At 45.1% G+C, this 8599-nt stretch overlaps 1 long non-coding RNA gene across 1 annotated transcript; it reads right to left on the reverse strand.

Moving 5' to 3' along the window:
• Positions 1 to 6301: 6301 nt before the first annotated feature.
• LOC147736752 (uncharacterized) lies at positions 6302 to 8316 on the reverse strand. The gene is made up of 3 exons (XR_015307627.1): positions 8214 to 8316; positions 8084 to 8110; positions 6302 to 6814 (listed from the first exon to the last, which is right to left on the reverse strand). It is a non-coding gene; the product is annotated as an uncharacterized LOC147736752 (long non-coding RNA).
• Positions 8317 to 8599: the final 283 nt, after the last annotated feature.

An 8599-nucleotide genomic window follows, 5' to 3' on the forward strand; every position in this document is an offset into this window, starting at 1 on the left:
ATCGAATTGGCTGTCACAGAACTATCTCCAGCTAAATTCTTCCAAGACGGAGATACTCATTGTAGGTAAGGATACCGAGAAATGGGATGCACATTGGTGGCCTCCCACTCTGGGACCCTCTCCTGTCCCCAAAGAGGCTGTTAAAAACCTGGGTGTGATGTTGGACAACTCACTCTCCATGGAAACTCATGCCAAGAGAGTGGCAGGCACCTGCTATGGTCGCCTGCGTTCTCTTAAACCTATCCTCGGATTCTTTGAGCCTTGCATCCGCCAGACTATAATTCAGGCCCTAGTCTTATCCCATCTAGACTACTGCAATGTCCTGATGCTAGGTTCTAACTTGACGGTGATAAACAGACTTCAGAGAGCTCAGAATGCCGCGGCGCGCATTCTATTCGCTCTGCCAAAAAAATGCCACACCTCCCCTATCCTCCATCGGTTACATTGGCTTCCCGTTAAACAACGTATCCAGTTCAAAAGCCTTTGTCTAATTCATAAAATCCTGTATAATACCGCCCCTCAAACCTTGCTGGGACTCTGTTCCTTCTATGTCCCCTCGCGCGCCCTTCGTTCAGCCGACCTGTCACTGGCACGCACGACTAAGATCCGTAGGTGCCGAGCTGGTGGTCGCTCTTTTAGGCATCTGGCGCCGAAGCTGTGGAATTCGATCCCCCTTGGGGCTCGGGCCACTTCTAACCACCTGCTGTTCCGCAAACAGATTAAAACTTGGCTGTTCTCTTCCATCTAGCTCCACTTTTCTCTGTTGTGTTGCACTGCTTCTAGGTATGTCCGCAGCGCTGGGACGCCCCATTGCTGGGGTAGCCATGCGCTATATAAGCAGAATTAACATAACAACATAACAGCAATGAGCTAAGGACTCACATCTGAGTATACCCTTCCACGCTTATGGTGGACAAAAATGATTCAGAAAAGGGGGTGTTGATGAACAGAGTGTCTGAATTAAGCAGACCACTCTTACCCAGTCCAAAGATCAGGGCTTGATCCATCACCGTTTTTTAGCTCACTGCACCATCCCAGCTCAGAACTTGGCTATATGCTAATTAGTCTGACCCTGGCCCAGTGCATCATGGGAACAGGCCAGGTTCTGAGCTGGGATGGTGCAGTGAGATAAATAACGGTGATGGATCAAGCCCTGATCTTTGGACGGGGTAAGAGTGGTCTGCTTAATTTAGACACTCTGTTCATCACCACCCCCTTTTCTGAATCATTTTTGGCCACTATAGGCGTGGCAGGGTATACTCAGACATAAGTCCCTTTCTCACTGCACCATCAGGATTCAAGCAAGCCGGGCCGAAGACGGCTGGAATGCCAGAAACCGGTCCCCGGTAGCTTGTCTCCTTTCTGGTGAAGAATTGGCTTGGTAGTTTAGTCTGCCCTGTTCCCATGATGCACTGGGCCAGGGACAGACTGATTTGCATATAGCCAGGTTCTGAGCTGGGATGGTGCAGTGAGATAAATAACGGTGATGGATCAAGCCCTGATCTTTGGACGGGGTAAGAGTGGTCTGATTAATTCAGACACTCTGTTCATCACCACCCCTTTTCTGAATCGTTTTTGGCCACTATAGGTGTGACAGGGTATACTCAGACATGAGTCCCTTTCTCACTGCACCATCAGGATTCAAGCAAGCCGGGCCGAAGACGGTTGGAATGCCAGAAACCGGTCCCCGGTAGCTTGTCTCCTTTCTGGTGAAGAATTGGCTTGGTAGTTTAGTCTGCCCTGTTCCCATGATGCACTGGGCCAGGGACAGACTGATTTGCATATAGCCAGGTTCTGAGCTGGGATGGTGCAGTGAGATAAATAACGGTGATGGATCAAGCCCTGATCTTTGGACGGGGTAAGAGTGGTCTGCTTAATTCAGACACTCTGTTCATCACCACCCGCTTTTCTGAATCGTAAAGACAATTAAGCCATCCCTGGCTCAACATGTGGAGTGATTTTTAAAAAGTACATGAGTAGGATAAAACGTTGCTGGAGTGCAAACCGTCACTCTTTGTTATTCAGTGGTGGCATCGAAGGGTGTCTCCTGGGTCTGTGATTCATCAGCTCTGCTCTGCTATTGATGTTCCACCCAGACTCTGTGGTGGCCTCAGTGTCCAAGGAGCCCTGTTCTCACCATCTTGATTATTTGTGACGCCTTGCCTCTGTAGGTCCCTTCGGTCTCTGAGTGATTGTCAGCCACCTCAGAAGATCGGTTTGTGCAATAGGTTGATGCTCCATAAACCAGGCCCATGCCTCCTGTGGAGTATCAAAGAAGTACAACTTCGAATCATGAAGCACTGGCCACAGTGCAAGATAGAGGAGCAAATATGAGAGGTTCATGTTCCATAGTTTCTGCTTAAATAGATCAAATAGTTTTTGCTGTGATGAGACATGACGGGTGTTACCCGGGATGATAGGAATGTGTTCAGATTGATGCATTAGGTGACCCTTTGCCCTTGCTCCATTCAGGATGGCATCTTTGTCTCTGTAGTTATAAAATCTGGCTATCATAGGACAAGGTGGGGCACCCAGTGGAGATTTCTGAGCCAGTGACCTGTGGCACTCTCAGTGTCAAAGCAGAGGGACAGGTGAACATTGTCCAAACAGGACTGGATCCGCTGGAAATTTTTGTGGTGATGTGTCCTCAGCTTACTCCATGAACCCACTAAAGATGTATCGACAAGTTGCTTTTCATCATCCTTTCACCGTAATGAGATAGGGGAGATACTTCCGAGGAGAGTCCCAGCACTGTCTTCCAGCATGGAAATTATAACCTTTGTATCTGTTACTCCGTCTACAGCTAGTTGTAGGTCATGTCTCAATGGATCCACGTCGACCTTGACCTCTCTAATCTTGGTGCCCAGAACTGACCAGTAGTCTTGAATGGCCTGCAGTATTAAAGGTGTGTTGAATCCACTGTGTAGTATTGCTTCATGAGAGACTCCTCCCCTGGGCAATCCTTGCTCCCCCCTTGGGGGCAGTCTTTTTGTCCATTTTAATTTGTGCTTGGGGATCCATAGTGCATGTAGTTGTGTCAAGGGTGAAGCCCTGGTTGTTGCCAGCAAGCTCTCACCTTAGTGGTCCCACAGGGCTCACTTCTACTCATTCTGGCCCACCGATCAGCGGGACAGGTGATGGGTGAAGGCCTGACCCGTGTGCTCCAGTGAACCATAGTCAGGGGCAGCACCAGCAGTCTGAACTAAGAGTATGGAGGGTGGGCAGCATCACTATAGCCTAGGGCCATCACTGGGGACCTCCAAAGTCAATTTATGCCAACTAGACCTCAGGGGGAAACCATATGCTGCCACCCCAGGAGGAAGCTTGAAGATAGAAAGGAGGGAGGCCTTAGGTCAAGGGTCTTATTAAGTCCCTCAAAGGGTCCTTCCCCTCAGTAGTCTGGTATTGGTCAGTGCCACACTCACCCTACACTCTTGTGGAGTTCTCAACAGGAATCTGTGCAGGCTTAACACAATTTGGCTGAAGTCTTCTTTTAATTTGCTCTCCACGAAAGGGGGTAGTGGCTACAGCTCAAAAGCTCACGTCAGCTCCTGCAGCCAAACTTAAAATGGTTGGGGAGGGGCCTCCCACCTGTGCTAGCAGAGGGGCGATGGACTGTTTGTATCTCCTTTTTCCTTGCAGGGCTCCAGTTGAGTGCTGAGTTTAGGCACTACTCCTGCCTGACGCTCATGAGGAGCCACATCCAGCTGGATCCACGTGACCAGTCCGAACTCCAGCTGCCAACTACATGAGTCACCACATCTGCTTCTAGCAACTCCATGGATTGTGGTTCATCACCCATCAGATACCAAAGACACCACCAAGGCCACAAGGATCACTCTGGGCACGGGCCTCAGTTTTGCTACCTGCTATGGAGGGCACAGGAGAAATGGAGTGATGTAGTTGTCTCACCTTTATGATCTTTTTAATCCACATGAGTGATCTTGTTTGCCTCTGAGGCTGTGAGATTGCTCTAGATTCTATTGTTTAATCACTTCCTGTGAAGCTCTTTGGCTTTCTCATATTTCACAGATCAACAGATTGAAATTGACAACCCTGGCAAAGACATAACATTAATTTCTACTGTCACATCAGAAAACTATAAAATAATTGTGCATAAAAGTCTCATGAGGAAGAAATGTGCATTTATTTTATGGCTGTTTTGTAGGTGTTGGAGAAACACAATCATGACCACACTGCGGAACAATGTAGGCCATCGTACAACTAAGCATTATGGGCAAGAGGCCACAGTCTAACCCATCTATCCACTTTACTTTGTGCACCTTACATCAAACTTTTCACTTCTCAGTCTGTCCTTTGACATCGTGATGGTACACTGGGTGCCCAGTATTCAATTCACAATGACGATGTGTACCCGGACAGTAGTCCAGATGCACTTTGAGGCAATCACGCACTAATATAAATGGAACATATTTCATCATGTGGCCTTAGGGGCATGAAGCTCTCTAAAGAATAACAAGAGTGCCTTTTAATTGCACCTATAAGGACAGTTGTGATAGATATCCATGCAAAAGACCTGAATATTATCACTTTGTAAACACGTTCCTTCTTAACCCCTTCTTTTCTAGGCCTTCCCCCTGTGCTAAGCCTCTTTTTGGCTATTTGGGGTAGGTTGCGCTTAGGCCCCTGTAATTTTTTGACCACATAAGGTATCCACTCCAAATTTGAGTTCTTTTTTTCCAACATCAAAGGGATTTTAAAGATACCCAGCGTTTGTTGATTCCCCTGGAGCGGACCCAGAAATTAGCCAAAATACAGCTGCATTTTATTTTTGGGGGAAAAAATTGAAAAAAGGGCTACAGATGAAAGCGTCTGTTTTTTCCCTGAAAATTGTATCAGAAAAGGGGTTGTTTGTGGTTTCTGAGACTTAACCTCCTTCCAGTTAATGGTAGAAATGGGTATAAGAGAAATAATGGATCCTGAAAAGCTATACATTTCAGAAAAGTAGTCGAAATTCTGAATTTGGCAAGAGGCCATTTGTATAGATCCTTCAAAGTTATTTCAAAGAATCTAACCATTGAATATAGGACAAATTGAAAATTAGTTGAAAAAAACAACCATCTGTGTCAACGTTTTCACCTTAAACTTCTTCTAAATATTACAGCTGTTTGAAAGCATTATACCGTTACATCAGCTGAAGCTTTCTGGTTGTGGCCATATATAGGAATTATAGGTTCACCAGGAACCCGAAGAACCCAGAGCCAAAATAAGCAGCGTCTTGCAATGTTTTTTTATTATGTACCGGGTTTGTAGCAGTTAATTTGTGGAAACATATACATGGCAAAATCTGCATGAGAGACACCTTTGTATTTCTGAAAGTGGAACAAAAAATAGAGTTTAGGAACAGTTGATATTTGCACATTTCTAAAACTGTGAGTACCCATATTAGCATGAGAATTGTAGGTAATTTTTCAAAATGTCTTCTTTTTTACCCATTGTCTTTCATTTGGAAAAGATAAATGCATAAAAAGTCAACAGGTGATCACACTTGCTCTACAATTCTGTTACCGTAAGTCTCCCAATAAAAATGTGACCTCACTTGTGTGGGTTGGCCTTGTGCCCGCGATAGGAAACGGCCCAAAGTGCAACGTGGAAACACCACATTTTCAGAGTGAAAACAGACCCTTTTTTTGCAAAGTGCCTAGCTGTAGATTTTGAACCCTTACTCTGCCAGCAACTTGGGAAACCTTGAAAAACTATACAACTTTGAAAAGTAGACACCCTGGAGAATCCAGGATAGGGTGACTTGACTGCCTCTCACCAGGGTGTGTTACCCTGAATCCCTTGCAAACCTCATTTATTTTAGAAAAACACATTTTTGGCACATTTCTGTGGTGGAAAGTTATGGAATCTGCGTGGATCCACAACATTCCACCCACCCCGCATTCCCCAAGTCTTCCAAGAAAAATAGGACCTCACTTGTGTGGGTAGGCCTAGTGCCCGTTGTGAGAAGCTAGCCTGGTATATGATGTCCACTATTCTAGTGGGCACTTTGCACCAGTCTAATCGACCCTTATTGATGGTAGGTTATAAAGTCAACCTTATAGAAAGCTATCCTAGTGGTAGCTGTGGAGAGCAGCCTTCAGGCTAAAACTTGGAGAAAAGTTAAGCAAGTTATTTTACCATTTATAATCTCTTGAGTACCAAATGAAAGTACACCACACAAGGTATATATCAAAAATATATGTATTTATTCTAAATATAACCCCTCTGCACTCTTTATGAGGTCAGAGTTAAATTACAATACAAGGTGTCAGGTCCCTCTCGGTTGCTGGTCCGTTTACTACCTCAGTCCCCCTTTTCAAGGTCCGTCAGGCTTCAAATCTGCTGTCCTCCATTTGAAGTTGGAGTGCAGAGACTGGCACGTTTTTGGCTCAAGTAGGAGATCGTGAAACATTCCTCCTGTGTGCCTCAACTTTGAAGCGGGTTAACGCTCTAGTCTTTTGCTCTGTCCGCCATTTTGTGCTCTCGCGGTTAATACGCGGCGCACTTCAACTGAATATTTTCGGCGGTTAGACTTGTTCCAGAGGGCTCAGCAGTAACTCGCAAATTCAAAGTTCCAAGTTCAGTTTTGGAGTTACTGTTGAGTTTGTCCCCCCCTTTTAAACCAGTTGCCTGACATTCTAGTGACCAGTTAGTTTATTCGCTTGTCAGGAATTTTCCCACAGCAGTGCTGCTGTCAAGTAGCACATCAAGGTACGGCCTTTCCTCATGGGCTATCATTCCTGTGTTCCGCATTTCTGAGGCAGTCCAGGGAGTGCAGTAAGCCGTTTCTTTCTTTTTCCTTGATGCACTGGATTGGACATTAAAGTAAAAAGCTGTATAAGCAATTTTCGTTAAGACATTCGTACTGGATAATTCCTGTTAGGACTTTCAGTATATACAAACAATAACTGTGCCCACGTCAGATAAACAATTTTGTATACATGTGTTATAGGACAAACGGAACTGAAGCTGTTGGTTTGATGAAAGCTTTATGTAATTCTCTTTAGAGAGTATATAGACGCCAGCCGTCACGTGTTTCATCAAGCAGGACGAAGCCTGTGACTCATCAGGGCTGTAAAACATGTATGTGACAATGGTCAAATAATAAGTGCGAACTAAACATTAAAATAACAATAAACACTCAAAAGACAACATGAAAAAACATGAAAATGATCTCCTGTGCACATTAGAATCATGTGCAGACCTATGGTTCGTGGGTGTTCCGTGATTGGATATAAAGGATAGTGGCTGAAGTGAGTTGGAGTTGAAAGTGATGAGAAAGAAAAAAGGGGACCTCAGGACAAGCCTTGAATGTGGGTGGAAGTCACCTGAGTAAGTGTTGCCAGAGATAAATGAAGAGTGCATGCATCATGTGTGGTTGTCCGCTGTATTTGGGACAACCCGAGACATTAAAGCAATGTAGGTTATGGTGTACAGAATAAAGTATAGACTATATTAAACATTCTGGTCAACCGAAGTTGTGCCCTGGCATTGTGGAAGGCATATGACATGCTATTTTGTGTCCCATATATCAAGAAAGTGCAGGGTCCTTGGATGAATCAAAGCTAAGTGGACAAACGTACCCGGGTGACTCATGCAGGTAAATTGGCAATCTCAGTCTGGAAGATTACAGTGATAACGTAGCAGGAAACACCTTGTGGTGCGGTATACCGGTAGCATAGGTGGCCTTAAACATTCAATTATAAATGCGAATTTGTCAATATATCTAAGCTTCGTGTTAAAGCTGAAACATCTCTCAGAATAAACAGGTAAAAGTTACTACTGGTGCCGAGTTATAGAAAACATTAGCTTGTATACTTAGGCATAGAGATGTAATTCGACAGAACCTAAGTGTAACCATAATATCATTTGGGAAAAACAAGCAATTACACAAGAGGTACAATTAAAACATGACATGATACATCGTATGAGAACTAGACTAAAACATGATCCCAGTGCACACTGACACGTGGTAGTGTAGAAATACATGCCGGCGCTTGAAAATAAGGAAACGGAGTAACTGCATATATAAAGTGATTCTCAAGAAATGGTGCAGAAACTTAAAATAAAAAAATACCTGTAAATGGCGTGGCGGGGTGATGAACTATGGAGAAACAACAGAAAATGGGAGAGGAGATGGCAATGAGAATCCGTGTAGGGCGGTATATCGAATGACATGGGAGTGACCGTAGGGGTGGAAAACTCACCTAGTACGGTAGAGTGATCGTATGCGATGGGAGTGTTCCGCGTTCAGGGCGTATCAGGGTGAAATTTACCAGGGGCAGTCGGGTGCAACTGTAGTCGGAAATCTATGAAAGGAGGGAGTAACATCCGTAAGGGAAGAGAAACATGATGGAGGGGGCGAAAAACAGAGCACAAGGACTCCTCTCCTTACCGCATGAGCATGGAAGCAGTGTCGCTCCTGCGGTGTATGGCTGCTAACAGTGTTGTGTCCACAGACCTGGGGAAGTGCTCGAGCGTGGTGGTGCGCATGCGCAGTAAAAACCGGAAGTGAGTGAAGTCGGCTGAAGACTAGAGTGCTCATCGTTTTAGGATCGTCGTGAAGGGATCATGTTTGTACAGAAGTTGGTCC

Source organism: Lissotriton vulgaris, chromosome 1_2 (genome assembly GCF_964263255.1).
Source record: "Lissotriton vulgaris chromosome 1_2, aLisVul1.2, whole genome shotgun sequence".
In the NCBI taxonomy this organism is placed as follows: domain Eukaryota; kingdom Metazoa; phylum Chordata; class Amphibia; order Caudata; family Salamandridae; genus Lissotriton; species Lissotriton vulgaris.